We start from the raw sequence: 18,063 nt of genomic DNA, 5'->3' as shown, positions 1-18,063 counted from the left end.
TGTACACCTGCTCATCTCAGAAACAGGCAGGATATGTAAGCTTCTTGCTCAATATATCATTACTTTCTTTTGACCATTTAGGGTTTGTTGGAAAGCAATTATCATTAGTATGTTTTTGTTTTATCATGTATCACTGAGTCACTGGGAAAGAGAAAATACGCAGATTGTCTTTTATGACACTAGTGCTTTCCTTTAGATGTGTAAAAAAGTTGAACTCTAAAATCAATTATTGGAAAGGGATAAGAAAAGAAATGTAGAAAACAAAATCCATCAGTATCAGTGAGCAACTCTATCTAGTTGTAGAAACACAATAAACATGAAAAGGTGCTTGGCCATAATGAGGAAGAATTCTAGGGTAGAGCTACTGAACATCCCTTCAGGTCAGCTGTGCATATTTGCTGAATTCAGGAGCGATATCCCTGTTTCCACAGGTAGTCTAAAAAGAATTCTTACTAAAGGCAGCTTAGTGCTGAAGGGTGAAGTGAATAAGAAAGGATTTTCTTTTCTGTTGGCGAAGAATAATCTCTCACAATCCAAATAAAAATCGATCTAGTGTACCCAATCCAGGGGAAACTAGTCTCTATCCCAGGAACTCTGGTACATTCATGCTTTCCTTATCGATTTCTCCCTGAGCTGTCCTTTGTATCTAGAACACCACTTGGTTCATATGTGATACTTAGATAATATTATAATTCCTGTCCTTTTTTTTTTTTCTTTTCTTCCTGTCTCCCTATGTTCTTTAACTCTCTATTATATCTTCTTTTTAAATACTTTATTTTTTGTCTAGTTTCTACTTTAACTTTCCACAATTTTCTCTTTAATTAATTTGAGCATAGTTTTTAATTTATTGAATGGTTAAAGGTACAGACTCTAGAAATGGAATATTTGTATCTGAATCCCAGCAACACTACCATTAGCTGTGTGACCTTGGGCAAGTTACTTAATTTCTTTCCTCACTTATAAAATGGAGATAATAACTGCCCAATAAAGTTATGACGGTTGTATGAGTTAATATACATATAACACTGAGAATAGTGCCTGGCACAGAGTAAGCACTATTTGTGTTAATAATAGTAAAAGTAATAGTAGTAGTAGTAGTACTACTAGTAGTAGTAATAATAATAATAATAATAACAACAACAACAACTACTACTATTATTTTCGTGGTGATGTCCTAGTGTTTTGGTCTTCACTGATTCCTTTTAATCTATTTTTAAAATCTCTTAAAAATTCCAACATATGTTATCAGGATTTTAACAAAAAATATTTTTCTTTAACAAAATTTCTATCCTCTCTCTGGACATAAGTTTTCAACTCATTTGGTTAAATGTCAAGGAGGTTGATTCCTGGATAATATGGTAAGAGTATGTTTAGTTTTGTAAGAGACTATCAACCTCTCTTCCAAATGAATGTACCATTTTGCATTCCCACCTGCAGTGAACAAGAGTTCCTGTTCCCGCACATCCTTCTCAGCATTTGATGTTGTCAGCATTTTGAATTTTAGTCATTCTAATAGATTTGTAGTGACATCTTATTGTTGTTTTAATTTGCATTTCCCTAATGAAACATAATGTTCATCTTTTCATATGCTTACTTGTCACATGTATATCTTCTTCAGTGAGTTTCTGTTAAGGTCTTTGGTCCATTTTTTAATCAGGTTGTTCATTTCCTTTTATTGAGTTTTAAGAATTGATTGAAGGTTCTGTTGAGTTCAACTATGTTCTTACAGCTTTTCTGCCAGCTGGATCTGTCCATTTCTGATAGAAAGGTGTTGAAGTCTCCAAATACAGCAGTGGATTAATCTATTTCTCCTTGTAGTTCAGTCACTTTTGGATTCACACATTTTGACTCTCTGTTGTTACCACATACACATTACGAATTTTTATGTCTTCTGGGACAATTGATATTTTTATCATTATTCAGTGTTTCTCTTTATCCCTGATAATTTCCCTTGCTCTGAGGTTAGCTCTGTCTATAATTAATATACCAACTCCAGCTTTCTTTGGGTTACTGTCAGCATGGTATACCTTCCTCCATCCTTTTACTTTTAATCTATATGTGTATCTTTATATTTGAAGTGAGTTTCTTCTAGATAACATAGTTTTCTTGGTTTTTTTTGTTTTCTTTTTGGTCCACTCTAGCAGTCTCTGTCTTTTAACTGATGTTTTAAGGCCATTGACATTTAAAGTGATTGGTGATATAGTTGGATTAATATCTATCATATTTATGATTATTTTGTATTCATTGTCCTTATTCTTTGTTCCTATTTTGATCTTCAACTCTTTTTCTGTCTTTTGTAGTTTCAATTGAACATTTTATATGATTATATTTTTTCTCCTTTCTTAGTATATCAATTATACTTCTTAATTTTGCTTTTTTAAAGTATCCCTAGATTTTGCAATATACATTTAAAAGTAATTCAAGTCCACTTTCAAATGAGACTGTATCACTTCACAGAGAGTAAAAGTATCTTATAATAACAATGTTCCTAATTCTTCCCTCCTGTCCCTTTTATCATTGTTATCATTTATTTTACCTTTACATGAACTAAAATCAGTTGATATTTTGTTGCTGTTATTATTTTGAAGAAACTGTTGTCTGTTATATTAGTTAATAAGAAAAACAAAAGTTTTTCTTTTACCTTCACTTATTCCTTTTCTAAAGATCTTCCTTTCATTATGAAGATCTGAGTTTCTGACAAACAATTTTCCTCCCCTATGAAGAACTTCATTTATCATTTCTTGCTAGGCGGGTCTGCTAGCAACAGTTTCTCAGTGTTTGTTTGTCTGAGAAAGTGCTTATTTCTCCTTCACTGTTAAAGGATAATTTCACAGGATACAGAATTCTAAGTTGGTGTTTAATTTCTCTCAAGACTTCAAATATTTTACTCTACTGTCTTCTCGCTTTCATGGGTTCATATGAAGAATCAGATATAATTCTTACTTTTACTGCTCTGTAGGTCAAGTATTTATTTCCTCTGACTTCTTTCAAGATTTTTTTCTTTCCTTGATTTTCTGCAGTTTGAATATGACATACCCAGGCTGAATTGTTTTTGTTTTTGTTTTGACATTTATCCTACTTGGTGTTCTCTGAACTTACTGTATCTGTGCTTTTGCGACTGACATTAATTTGGGGGAAGTTTTCAGTCACTGTTGCTTCAAATATTCCTTTTGTTTCTTCCTCTCATTCTTCTTCTGGTATTCCTGTTACCTGTATGGTACACATTTTATAGTTGTCACATAGTTCTTGGATATTCTGTTCTTTGTTCAGTCTTTTTTCTTTTTGATTTTTAGTGTTGGAAGTTTCTATTGACATGTCCTTAAGCTGGTATATTCTTTCCTGTACCTTGACCAGTCTAATTAATAAGCCCATCAAAAGCATTCTCCTTTCTGTTATAGTGTTTTTGATCTTTAGCATTTCTTTTGATTCTTTCTTAGAATTTCTTTTTCTCTCCATACATTGCCCATCTATTCTTGCATGATGTCTACTTTATCTATAGAACCATTAACATATTAATCCATTGGTTTAATTTGCTGGTCTGATAATTCTAATATTGCCATATATGACTCTGGTTCTGATGCTTGCTCTCTCTCTCTTCAAACTGTTTTTGCCTTTTAGTATGCTTTGAAACTTTTTGTTGAAAGCCAGACATATTGTGCTGGGTAAAAGACCTACAGCAAATAGACTTTTTAGTAGTATGGTGGTAAGATATGGGGAGAAGAGAAGTATTCTTTAATCCTATGATAGGTCTCAGTCTCATAGTGAGCCTATGTCCCTAGATGGTGAACATCACAAGTGCTTCTTGATTCCTCCCCCACCCAGGGAGGGACTAGATGGCTAGAGGGGACTGGGATTGAGTATTTACCTTCCTTCACATGGAAGACTAGAGGGATCTGCATTTGGGTGTTTCCCTTCTCTCAAGTGGCATGATAGAGTGGGGCTAGGTTGAGTATTTCCAGTCCCCCAGATCATTAGACTATAATAAAACTGCAATAGTTTAGGCTCTGATAAATTAGTTTCTCCTTATTAAGAACAGAATGTCCTGGCATATTTCAAAATAGCTATTTTTCCTCTTCCCTGCAGGAAGCACAAGGAGACTTTTCTCCAGTCTTCACTTTGGGAACCTGGTAGAGCTCCTGGAAGTAAAACTCACCAAAAATGTAAGTACTACCTACCCAAGACTGCCTCCAGCCATAGTTTTTAACACTTAGAGTTGTCCACACTGAGTCTCCACCAATTTATCAATTATAGTTCAGGTTTTCTACCCCAGTACTGGTTCCTGTGGTGTTTTTGCTCATGGGTCTCCTTTGTGGTAAGTTGTGATGTTCTGTGTATACCTGTATGTCTCTTTAACTTGGAGGATAGAAATTTGCCCTGTAACCCCAATTCTCTCACAGATCTAAGAAAAACTGTTGATTTTTAGTTTGTTCAGCTTTTTATTTGTGGTTAGGGTGGAGTGACAACTTCCAAACTCTTTACGTGCTGGAATGGAAACCCAAAGCAATTTTCTTATTGATTTTTACCATTTTTGTTGTATATGAATCTTTCACTGTGATTTTTAAGATAGTCCTTGGCTTATTTTCTCTTTCTGAACCTGTTTTAATTACTACAATGTGGGGATATATTTCCAAATCTGGTGGAGTCCATTTATTATTTTTCTTCCTTTTGGTATTGCTGTCTTAGCTATCTGTGCTCCTTTATTTTTCCATATATGTTTTAGAATAAAGTCATTTTCCCAAAATTTTGCAGTTTTTAAATTAAACATGTATTGGTTAAGTTTTTAAGAATTAAGATATATAAAATGTTGACATTCCTTCAGTGAACATGGGGTATCTTTTCATTTATTGAAGTCTCTTTTATGTCCATTAATATTTAAATTTTTTCTTCATAAAGATCATGTTTATTCCTCATTTGTTAATTCCTTGATATTTTGTAGATTTTTTTTAATTATTTTGAATGGTGATGTATTAAAATTTTCTACTTAATTTTAATTTTGTTAATGTAGAAGAATGCTATTGATCTCTGAATTTTTAGTTTATATCCAGCAACCTTGCTGACCTCTCTCTCTTGATTTAATATTTTATTTACTATATGTTATATAATAAATACACTACATATTTTCATATAGATTATGTTGGCTTTTTAATCAAATGGCTTTTATGACTACTGCAAAAGAATAATTTTTCTTCACTTCTAATCTTTATACATCTTTCTTTTTATCTTTTCTCATTGTCTTGACCTGGATTTCCACTATATGTTCAACCTATAATTGACATTGAAATCCATCAGATGAACTTCTGCTGAGCTAGCTTTATGATTTTTACAGTTAAGTTCATTAATGTGGTAAAATATATCAATAAGCTTTCCTCTTGTTGAAGCATTATTTTTTTCTTAAGATAAATCCTAACTCTGATCATGATTAATCTTTTTCAGTAACTCATTGATGGTTTTAGTTAACTAATATTTTCATTTAGGACTTTCACAAAATGTTTATAAGTAAATCAGACATTTTAAAAATTTTTTGTATTCTCCCTTTCATCAGTAGAAAGACTTATAAATAATAGAGATTGCCTGAATTTTTTTTCGACATGTAGTACTTTCTTTATCATTCAGTTCTAATTTTCCTTAAAATTTTCTCTTTTTATTTTATTTTTGGCATACAAAAATGATATAATTAATGTATACAACTTGATGAGTTTGGACATAAATACACACTCATGAAACCATCACCACAATCTATGCCATAATCTTATCCATCACCTTCAGAAATTTCCTCTCACCCTCATTTATTATTAATAGTATTTTTTGTGATAAGAACACTTACTATAAAATCTATCCAAAATTATTGACTTATTCAATTAATCTACAAATTTGCCTGTTTTTAGTCTTTTTGATCTATCAGTTTCTCTAAGAGATATATTCATATTTTAAACTATGATCATTGGCTATATATATCTACCCAAAGTTCTCTCAGCAGCTGCATGTGTACTCATTATGCTCTGTATATATTCTTAACCACATTCCCTACAGGTATGGAATATCAATTTTTGGCCCTGAATAGTTCTCTAAAATAGATATTTACACTCACTTCCCATATTTCATATTTGTATTCCTGAATAGTTTGTCTTCTTGCTAGAATAATCATTCTTAAAGTGTCTTCAAAGAGGATATTAATGTTGTAAACATTCTGAGACTGTAGATTTCTGAAAGCATATTTATTTCTCTGCTAACATTTAAGTGATAGTAGAAATGGATAGAAAAGTCTAAATTTAAAGTTTCTTTACTTCAGTACCCTTTTGTGTTCTTATACCCAGTGTTACTATTGAGAACACTTAAGAACCTTAGTAAGTGACCTCCTTTTTTCTATCCAGGTGCTCCCTTCATTTTGTTTTGATATTCTTAAATTTCATAATTTATGTTATTTATGCAGATTTTTAAAAACCTTTATGTTTGGTCCCTACCAACCCTTCAAGCTGATGACTTTATATCTATTTATAATTTAGGAAAACTCTCAGGCATGACTTTTTTAAAGATTTCTTTGTTCCATTTATCTCTTCTCTTCTTCTAAGGTTAATATACATATGTTGATACGTTTACTCCTATACTTTTAACTCATGTATCTTAAGTGTTCTTTTATGTATATTTTTATCTTCCTTATGCTTCCTAGGAGAGTTCTTAAACCTGATTTTCCAGTTCACTAATTCCTTTTTTGAGAGTATCCTTGGTTAGTCAGCCCATTTTTTCAGTACTGTATTTTAATTTGTGTCTTTCTACTTCATATTTCCTATAACCTCCTTTGTGTTGTTGAGAATTTGTAGTATATTTGTTTAAAATTATTACTGTAATGATCCATTAATTTTGCTTACTCTAGCATAGTTTTAGTTTCCTGCATTTCTTTTATAATGTTCTGGCTTCTCAGATATCTTTTAATGTTTTTTCCTGTTAGCTCTTATGTTCTTATGAATATGAGCTGCATTGTCTGCTGATAGTATCTGAGGGATGAAGGAAATCCCAGGCCCTGATTTTGCCCCTTTTTGGCATTTAAGAGTATGTGGATGTATATGTGTTGAATCTTAAAATATGGGCTCAATACTTTTTCCTTGGGAATACCTACCCCTGAAGAGCAGCACTATAACTTGACTGATAATCAAGCATTGCTTTTGCTAAGAGCTACCTTCCTTGTTTGTTACCATCTAACTTAAAGCGCTCAGAGGCTTAGTTGGTCTGAAATTAGTAGTAGTCACCTTCGTTCTAGCTGGGATCTAGCACTGCTCTGATAATACACAGCCACTTTTCGTTGCTGCTGTGATGGCTCTGCTGTTTTTATCCTCCATATTTGTGACAGGGATAGCAGTGATCCACCCAGGTAAATGTAAAGGAGAGAAAACTATGATGCTTTAGACTGAATTTGGCAGGTTGTCCCTCCAAAATTCATACATGAAATCCTAATGCCAATTGTGATGGTATTAGGAGATGAGGCCTTTGGGATATGATTGGGTCTTGAGGGTAGAGCCTTCATGAATGGTCTTGATGCTCCTAATGAGACTAGTGCTCTTATAAAAGAGACCCTAGAGAGCTCCCTCACCCTCTGCCTAGGGAGGACACAGTGAGAAGACCACATCTATTAACCAAGAAGTGGGCTCTCACCAGAAACTGAATCTGTCACCACCTTGATCATGGACCTCCTAGACTCCAGAACTATGAGAAATTAATGTCTGTTGTTTTTAAGCCACCCAGTCTATGCTTTTCTGCTATAGCAGCCTGAATGGACTAAGACAAACAGGAAGCTTTTTCTGGCTTATCTCCTGCCCATAGTGTCTGGCCCTCTTTGGTGAATGCTGTTTATTTCCCCTTCCACACCAAGTCCCAACCAAATTTTGAATCTCTGGGTGTTTTCCATTTTCATATTTGATCCTGGGATCCATCAACTTCTCTCTCACTTTTGTGACATCAACATGGTTTGAATTCAGGGGAATGAATTAGTAGCTACTGTTAGTGCACTGTCTCATCAGAAACAAGACACTTCCAATATATTTTCATTTGTTGAAAGAATATAATTCTTTCAAGGTTTTTTTGAATTAATTTACAGATAAAAAGGTCGCACAATGCAATCCATAGTTTAAAAATAAAAGTATGGATCAGTGGAAAAATAAACAATGAAGCAACAATTCTGCTTTAAGTTATAAGAAGAATATATTAATCATTATATCAATTAAAAAGGCAAATGCTATGCAAATGGATACTCATAAATTGGAATAAGTAAAGGCTTCACTTTATTGTTTACCTTTCACTTTGAAGCAAATGTAGGGGTAGACTAAATGGCTTAGTTCAAGTTCAAATTTTAAACTCATAATACTCAGGGAAGAAGGTAAGGAGCTCTCATCCTCATTTCTTCTTTATGTATCCTTTTCAGAGCCTAGCTTTATTATTACTGCAAAATTGTATGCGTATGCATTTTAGCTTTTTGCACAACAGAGAAAATTATAGTCATTGCATACTTTGCGTGTCTGAAATTAATTGCTTGTATTACTTTGTACTGTCAATGCAAAGCACAATGAGAAATATCATATATAAATGTATATATGTATATACTACTATTTAAAGTATTACAAATTGAAAATAAAATATTTAAAGGGGCTATTTAAAGCTGGATATCTTTAGATATAGTGAACAAACCAACAAAATTCCTTCAGGTTTTATGTTTTAAATGTATATAGAATCCATACTCCTTTTCTGTTCATATTTTATTATTGCACTGAAGGTTTTATGGTTAGAAAACTTCATGTTTTGGGGGGAATATAAGCATAATCATGCCTATTTAATTCCACATAGCTTGGAAACTGAGTAATAATAAAAAGTCACCCTGGGACCTACAATACTGATTTAAATCAGTCATACTATATCATACTTTAGTTATTGCAACAGTTAAAACTCTGGATCTAGCAGTAATATAAATCTCTTTTTTTTCCCCAGATATTTGTGATCATTTGCTGAAAACTATGCACTTGAGGCTAAAATATAGGAAATAACATTTTATCATGGACATTCTTCACAATTTTCAAAAAGCATACTTTTTAGAATTAGAAAATTGTAAAATTATTCTCTTAAAGTGAGTTAATAATGATAGATTTCATTGATTTATCCATATAGAAGAATTATTATTAACCATATAGTTTAGAATTTTCTTTATTGCTTTGCTTTATTGACTTGTTTCTGATCTTGGTGTAACTGGGTTGAAGATTTATTTGAAGGAAGCAAAGACTATTTTACATGGGTATTTTATAAGACTAGAGCAGAGAAAGTGTTTTAGGGGGAATATCCATTATGAATATTACTTTAACAACCACTTTCTTTTAAAATTATACATCCTTGAAACTAGTCAGGAGGCAACAAAAAGACACAGACTCTTCCAAATTAAGGGACATCCTGTAAAACAGCTGGCTTAGAATCTTCAAAACTGTTGGTCATGGAAGAGCAAAAAATAAGGCTCAGGATAACTATACTGGCTATAAACAGTAATAATTAGGTATAATGTGAAATTCTTTTTTGGTTCCTAAATTAAAAATAAAGATGGTTGTAGAAGATATTATTGAGACCTTTGCGGACATTTGAATATGGCCTCTATATTAGATAAAAATATATACTGAAGCAATGTTAAAATTTTTGAGTATAATCATTGTAGTGTGGTTATGTAGAAAAATATCTTTGTTCTTAAGGGACTCATACTGACATTTTTAGGAGTAAAGTGCCAATTTGTATGCAGCTTGCTTTTGTGTGATTCACCAAAAATATACATAAGTCAAAAAGGAGGAGAGAGAGAGAATTAAAGTATCTGTGGCAGCATATAACAATCAGTGTATTTACATAAAGGGTATGTGGATATTAACTGTTCTATTCTTTCAACTTTTATGTCTGCTTGGATGCAGAAAAAGCATTTGATAAAATTCAAGGACCCCACTAAAATCTGGGACAAGACAAGGCTGCCCACTATCACCACTCCTATTCAACATAGTCTTGGAAGTCCTAGCCACAGCAATCAGACAAGAGAGAGAAATAAAAGGGATCCAAATTGGAAAAGAAGAGGCAAAAGTGTCACTATATGCAGATGACATGGTACTATATATAGAAAATGCTTGGAAATTTTTAAAATAAATTTTAGAAAAAAGTGAAAAGAGCCATGAATTAATGGCTCTTGTTATTTGAATCAGACATATACATGGACATATACATATAAATGGAATGATTATAGAAGAGTGAAACTGGACTGTAGTAAATATATGTAACATAAGACTAAAAAAATACTATCAGTAGTAGAGATTGATTCAAAACAAGAATATAAGTTGAATTTTAAATATCTTTATACATCGACAAAATGCAATTGAACAAAATTGCACTAAAATTAAGTCTTACTAAAAATAAAAGCCTTTAACAGAATAAAATTATAATAAAAAGGGGCATATTGCATTTTGCTGTTTATATCATTTAAATGTTTTCTAATTTCTTGAGTAACAACTAAACCCATTGAATTATATCCCCATTTTTCTTAATGAGATTTGGGTATTCTCTTGTTATTTCATTATACTCACTAAATTGATGAGCAAAAGTGTCACGATAAAGACAAAATTAATCATCCCCTCTTTGAGATATTAACTAGAGAAAAATAGATTAGTGAAGCTTATTTAAGTGGTAATAGCAGTGACCTTATACACTAGAACATCTAAACCAATTCACTGTGTCTTTCTGAGAGATCATATCTATCGAAGAAATGGAACGAATACACATTTTTAACAACTTCTTGAGACATTTATTGTTTTATCATGTATAATTTAAAAATTGCCAACATCAGTTTTATGATGTCTTTTTTTTTTAAATAATGTAATGTGGGTTTTAATGGAAATTTTTGGCATAATATCTAGTCAAAATATCCTAAGTAAAAATGACCAAAATGGACAAACTAAAATGAAATCAATGATATAAAGATACTTAAAAACTTTATACTGTTGCCATGACATATGTCAACAAGTGGAAGCCATTAGTCAAAATACAATTATTAGTTTCAAAATCTATTATGACTTATATGACTAAATAAAGAGAATAAAAGGATACTCTCTTAAAATTAAGGAAATTATTTCAAATTATTGGCATTATGCTTAATAATACACTGAAAGTATTTCAATTAAAATCTGGAATAAGAATGACAACCCTGCTATTTAACAATGATATATAAATAGTATTCAATGCATTTTAGTAAAAATTATAAAATAAAGAGTATAAAATGAGAAAGTGGCAAAATTATCATTACCTCCAAATGACATGATTATGTATCTGTAAATGTTAATGATTTAAGAAGCTAGCTGAAAAACTTTGGAAATAATACAATGGTTTAATAAAGCATTTAGATAAAAATATCAGCAGAACAACTCCCTAATTTACCAGTGGTAACCAAGTAGAAAGCTTATCAAAGGTATTTACTTTAGTAATAACAACAAAAACATATAGACTACCCTGGAATCTATACGTATAAAGATCTAAAACCCTATTAAGGGACACAAATAAAGACCTCAATAAATGGAGAGGCAGATCTTACAGAGAAAGATTAAATATTACAATAATATAAATTTTCCTAAATTAATCTAAAATTTGTAACTATGTCAAATTCATACTAGGATTTGGGAGAAAGAAAACTTGACAAAAATATTTTCAAATTTATATACAAGAATAATCATGTGAGCCTACTTACTAGAATAGTCACAAAAATATAAGCTCCATGACGACAGGGGCACATATATTTATCAAGTTCCTCTAAGAATTCCTAGCACATAGTAGGTGATCAAAAATTTATAGAACCAAGAAAATTGACAATTATTAGGAAGAGTGTAACCAACCAGATGTTAAAACATAGTATAAAGCTACACTACTTAAAATACTATGATACTAGTGCAGAAATAGACAGACCTTTCAGTGAAACTGAATTGAGAGTACTGAGCAAAGGTGACCATCAGAATGATCTCCTATGGCAAAGCCAAGGCTATGAAAGGAACAAAATGGACCTGGAGACATGAGATGGTCATACTTAAGTGGACAAGCCTGAGAATCTTGAATCTTCAGATTTCCCCTAACATCCTGCACCAACATAAGCAGCCTTTTCCCCCTTGTTAGAGATGAGTAGCCTCCCCTAGCTTGAAGACTGCAAAGACCTCATCTTAGCCAGATACCTTGCAAGATGATGTTTGTCTTCTTTAAGGTATAGCCCCTCTTCTCCCCACTGCCTCCAGGCCAACAACCAGAGTCAGGTTTCAGCATAGCCTGAGCTAAAATTCAATCCCTAGCACGGGACGGAATAAATTACACACTAAAAGAATTGCAGGACCTGGCAGATTCACCAGAAGAAACAGGAGAAACAAGAATCATGGGGGTATTGGATTGTAGTAGGTGATAGAATATAAATCTCTATAAGGGAAGATGTGTTGCTGTGAGGGCAGTCACATGTGGCTCAGGATCCCATGTTCTGGCAAAGGTACCTGGCAGTCTTCATAGAATCCCTTTGGAATGGCTCCTTAAAGCTTGGACAAAGATATTGGTATTGAGTAAATGACATAAAGATGCCAGAAGTCCTTTGAAAAACCATTAGGGAAGAAATTAGAGGCCCAGAGAAGTGGGATTCACTGGTGAGGTAGGTACCTGCATTTTTAAGAAACTCAGTGTTGGTTGTCCTCTATAGGTTAGGGTTGACAGTGGGAGATACTGTCATTGAACTGAGTTCCCTAAGGGGTGCTCTAAAAGAATGATGGGATTATGGAATGTAAGAGGCCAGGTGATAGCATTTAACTTTTTTTTAGTGGAAATACTGGGGATTGAACCCAGGATCTCATGCATGCTAAGCATGCACTCTGCCACTGAGTTATACCCACCCCTGGTAGTATTTGACTCTTAAATGCAAGATGAACAGAATGACTCATCCTATGGATATCAGGCAGACTTTCTCCTTCATGATTCCAAATGCTGGCCCTAACAGAGTGGACGTGGTAGCAAGAATAAAGATTATGCATAGCTTAATAACATGGGCTACCCTATCTTCAGTTTTCATCTAGCTATTGATACTGCTGAGTGCTTCATCTACCAGCAGAAGAATTCACTGCTAAGCCCTCAATATGGCACCATTTCTTCAAGAGACTAGCCCTCAACTAGAGGGCAGGTTGATTATATTGGAGCCCTTCCACCCTAGATGAAGTAGTGATTATTTAACTTGACACCTACTCCAGATACAAATTTGCCTTCCCTCCATCACCATCACCATCCAAGGGTTTAGAGAATGTCTAATCTATCCACACAGTATTCAGCATATTACTGCCTTAGTCCACAAGATCAATCTGATGGCAAAGGAGATGTGACCATGAGCTCATGGGATTCCCTGGATTCACCATATCCCTTATTGTTCAGAAGAAGCTAGCCTGATGTAAAGTTGGGATGGCCTATTAAAGTTCTGCCATGGTGACTTGCTCAGCTTGAGTCAGGGAGCTGTCTTCCAGGGTACAGTATACGTATTGAACCGATGACTGATATTTGATGCCAGGTCCCCAGGAACCAGGAAGTGGAAACAGGATTATCCACTATCCCCCTGACTGACAGTGACTTCACAAAAGAAAATTTAAAAGTCAATCAATAGATGAAAAAATGCTGAATCTCATAAGGAATCAAGGACTTGCAAATTAAGACTTCAATGAAATCCTCCTTTTTACATGCATTATATTGACAAACATTTTAAAAAGCAGTTAATACTAAGTATTAAAGAAGGAAATGTATCAATACGAACTCCTGCATTACTGGTGGCAAGTGTACTGATACAGTCATTTAATGAAAACATTTTAGTATTATACTATTAAACTTGGATAGTCACATACCCTATGGTAGCAATTCCACATTTAGTTATATACTTCAGGAAAGCTCTTGCCCATGAACAAAAGGAGATATGCACAGAGAGTTTACTCAGCTGTGTCCATAGAAATTCTAAGCTGGAAAAAAAAAATCCCTAAAGGTTTATCAAGAAGAGAACTGGCAATTGTAGTATATTTGTATACTGGAATAGTAGACAACATTAAAAATGGACAGATTAAGACTACACTAGGCAACATGTATGTATCTCACAAACATAATATTGAGTGAAAGAAACAAGACACAGTAGAATCTAACCAGTAATATTGCACTTAGAAAATGTTCATAAAACAGGCAAAGCTAAGCTATATAGTATTTAGGGAAATATGCATGTAGTCAGGGTAGTGATTACTCTAGAGGAAAGGCTGTGAATTGGGAGGCATTCCTGGGGGTTCTCTGGGGTGCTGGCAATGTTCTGTTCCTTGGCATTGATAGCAGTTTCATTGTATATGCTTTATGTATTCCTCTGTATGTAGGATATGGTTCATTAAAACAAGTTTTTAAAAGTTGTTTGGAATAACAGAAGGCCACACAACTAAGTCTTTGATAGGTTAGTTGATGTTGGTAGATTCAGTCAGCAGAAATTCTGTAATTGAGTAATGACTGACAAAATGTTCTTTGTGCAGAATCATTTCTTTCCTCATCTAAAGTTTAAGTTCTTTAAAATGATTCCCAAAGAGTTGTCATGTTTAGAAAATTGCAAAGGAAACTGAGGAGAGAAAAAGAGCTGATATTAGGGAAAATTTTATAAGGCAATGAAGGGAGGTGGGTATGGGGAGGATTTTCAATACATTTACAGCAAAACTTTGTAACTCAAACTACATAAATTACCTGTATTCTTAGTGTATGTGACCAATGTAATCTAGTTATAAGGAATGAAAAAATTGTGACATGATAGACAATTCCAAATAAGTTAAAGTGTTATGTTATAGTCAGTACATAAGTCCCTTATTTTTAATATATAGATTAAAGGAAACCATTTTATTAATACTATGTCAATTTCACACCTCTAAATAAATTTTTGTTATATTACATTAGAAAGCTCTTTAAAGAATATTAGTTTCAGGGAGGACAAAATTATGAGACTGTGTATTGGATTGGTCTAGCCCTGATAATTTTTTTTCCTGTGTTTATTCATCCCTCCAATATAAGAAAATAAGCTCACCTACATTGACTTAGGTGTTGGTTTGATTGCCTGCTTTAATAACTGTATCTTCAAGTATAAAAATACAATTATACTTAAATCTTAAAATGTAGAACTAGCACGTCCAAATAAGGCTTTCTTCCTGAGCCTTTCTTATTCAGAATCATAGAATATTATCTTTGGACATAATTTAATTGCATGTTATTAAAAAGAATAGGTGTATATTATAATAACTTCTTTATCATTTTACCGTTGCTTTAAATAATTGATGGGCTTAAGATTTAAGATGAAAAAAACTCTTGACTCTTTACATTCCAAGAGTTCCTCTGCAAATTTAACTGAAAATGCTCAAAGAATTGCACATTGAGAGATGCAGAACCTTCTCTATGCTGATAGTAAATGTACTAGCATGTTAGATACTGGAAATTAACATATTTGATTAACAATTTTAATGTGGCAATACTATCTGGCATTCTCTTTGCTTTAGCACCTCTCAGTTTTCCAAATTGCTAGAAAAAACTGTACACATCACTGTTATGGGCTACATTGTATCCCTCAAATTCATATGTTGAAGCCCTAACTCATAGTACAGCAGAAAGTGACTGTATTTGGAGTTAGTACCTTTAAAGAGGTAGTTGTTAAAAATAGGACCATATGGGTGGGTCCTAATCCAGTATGACTGGTGTACTTATAAAAGAGGAGATTAGGACACAGCCAACACACAGCGAGGGATGACCCTGTGAGGACACAGCAAGAAGGCAGTTGTCAATTGTAAGGCGAAGAGAGTTGGCCTCAGGATGAAACTAACCCTGCTGACACTTTGATCAAAGAGTTCTAGTTTGTTTTCTATGTCTGTGAGTCTGTTTCTGTTTTGTAAATAAGTTCATTTGTCTCAATTTTTTAGATTCCACATGTAAGTGATATCATATGATATTTGTCTTTCCCTTTCTGGCTTACTTCACTTAGAATGACATTCTCCAGGTCCATCCATGTTGCTGCAAATGGCGTTATTTTATCCTTTATATGGCTGAGTAGTATTCCATTGTAAATCTATACCACATCATCTTTATCCAATCATCTGCTTATGGACATTTAGGCTGCTTCATGCTTGGCTATTGTAAATAGTGCTGCTATGAACACTGGGGTACATGTGTCTTTTCAAATTAGGATTTCCTCCAGATATATTCATAAAATATTTTTATGAGCACAGCTACTTTATCTTCTAATTCATATTCTTCTGTAGATGAATAAAATGATTCCCTTCATGGTGAGAGAACCAGTACTAGGCGATCACTTATATCTTAAACATCTTTATGGAAAACAATAAAGAGGTCTCTCAAAAAATTAAAAGAGGAATTACCCTATGACCTGACAATTCCATTTCTGGCTATATAGCCAAAAGAATTCAAAGCAGGATCTTGAAGACATATATGCACACCCATATTCAATTAATATCATTTGCAAAAATCTTCTCCCATTTAGTAGGCGGCCTTTTCATTTTGTTGATAGTTTCCTTTGCTGTGCAAAAGCTTTTTAGTTTGATGTAGTCCCATTTTTTAATTTTTGCTTTTGTTTTCTTTTCCTAGGAGACATATCCAAAAAAATATTGCTAAACTTATATCAAAGAGCATACTGCTTCTATCTTCTTCTAGGTGTTCTATGGTTTCAGGTCTACACTATTAACTCTTAAACTATCTTCCCCTATGTAGAATTTCTAGATCAAAGGGCATGCAGATTTCTCTTACATACAAATTAGTTTTCAAAAGACTTTGCTAAAATATATTCTATGAAACAGTATATGAGTATGCAATTCATTCTTACCAAAAATAGACACTGAAATATATATCTTTTAATTTTGCCCTCAATTTGACAGATGAAAGTAGTATTTCCTTGTTACATTAAGTTAAAATAATCTGATGATTATTTGTGTAACTCAAAACAGATAGGGTAGGGGGTCCAGGGAGAAAGAGAACCAGGCATGGCTTTCTTCACATAAGAGAAGCCATTTTAGGCCTAAACCTTTTTGTGAGCAAAGCCTGGCCACAATGCTAGCCCTTGAACAGATCTCAGTAATTAATGATCTTAAAGGAAGTAAGGGAATGCAGAAACAAAGGAAAAGCAGTCAGAAAGCAATAGTTCAGTGATAAAACAGAGCCGTAGTTCCTCCAAGGGATATACGTAACAATATGGTACATATCTTTGAGTTCTGCAGGAACTAAGGCCCCCTTCAAGTAGAAGATGGAATGATAATATTGACCCTCTTGACTTTGGTTAACTAGAGCTTGGACTCTGTTGACCTTTGCCCCAATTCTATGCTGAATTCCCCTCTGCTCAGGCCCTTTCATGAATATGCATGTATCCATAGCTTAAAACTTCCCCAATTTTGCTGTTCAGGGAGACCCTGCTTTGGAAAAGATCCCTGGTTTTTTCCTTACTTGCTACAAGTAATAAATTCTTCCTTTTCCCAATCTTGTGCTTGATTCTGTCTTTTGGGTCAACACCCACAAAGAGGGGAACCCAGTTTTCAGGTAACATAGGGGAGCATTTTTATGTTTATTGATCATTTTATATAATCTATGAATTTGTAATAAACTAATGAATTGTTTTGCTCTTTCTTATTAATTTATAGGAAGTTTTTATATATTTTTGACATGTCTAATTTTTCTGTTAAATATGCTTTAAATGTATTCTCCACATCTTTTCACTGGCCTTTAATTTTTTCATATAACTTTTTCAGTAATACCCTTTAATTTTGACTGCGTTTCTGTATCTAATGAAGACAGATACAGAAATTATGAAAATGTTATTTTATGTTGCTTTTAATTCCTTTATTTCTTGGGAGGAGGAAATATAATCTTCCCTCTACTCTTCAAGGTTCTTGGCTGAGATCCCCTGTAATAAAAGACAAATTAACAGGAGAAAAACAAACAGAAATTGAGTAGCATGTGTAAGTCCGGTATACATGGGAGCGATCCAGGAAACTTGAT

At 33.3% G+C, this 18,063-nt stretch overlaps 1 long non-coding RNA gene across 1 annotated transcript in view; it reads left to right on the top strand.

The window, feature by feature from the left end:
- The window catches only part of LOC116661992, a 287,826-nt gene extending 283,661 nt beyond the window's left edge, over window positions 1-4,165 (top strand). The window contains exon 4 of the long non-coding RNA XR_004317958.1: window positions 4,084-4,165. This is a non-coding gene — a long non-coding RNA (uncharacterized LOC116661992). The remainder of the gene's footprint in view (window positions 1-4,083) is intronic.
- The last annotated feature ends 13,898 nt before the right edge of the window (window positions 4,166-18,063 follow it).

Source organism: Camelus ferus, chromosome X (assembly GCF_009834535.1).
Source record: "Camelus ferus isolate YT-003-E chromosome X, BCGSAC_Cfer_1.0, whole genome shotgun sequence".
Classification (NCBI taxonomy): Eukaryota; Metazoa; Chordata; class Mammalia; order Artiodactyla; family Camelidae; genus Camelus; species Camelus ferus.
The sequence above is the reverse complement of the archived record's forward strand: the minus strand, read 5'-3'. Positions and strand labels throughout refer to the sequence as shown.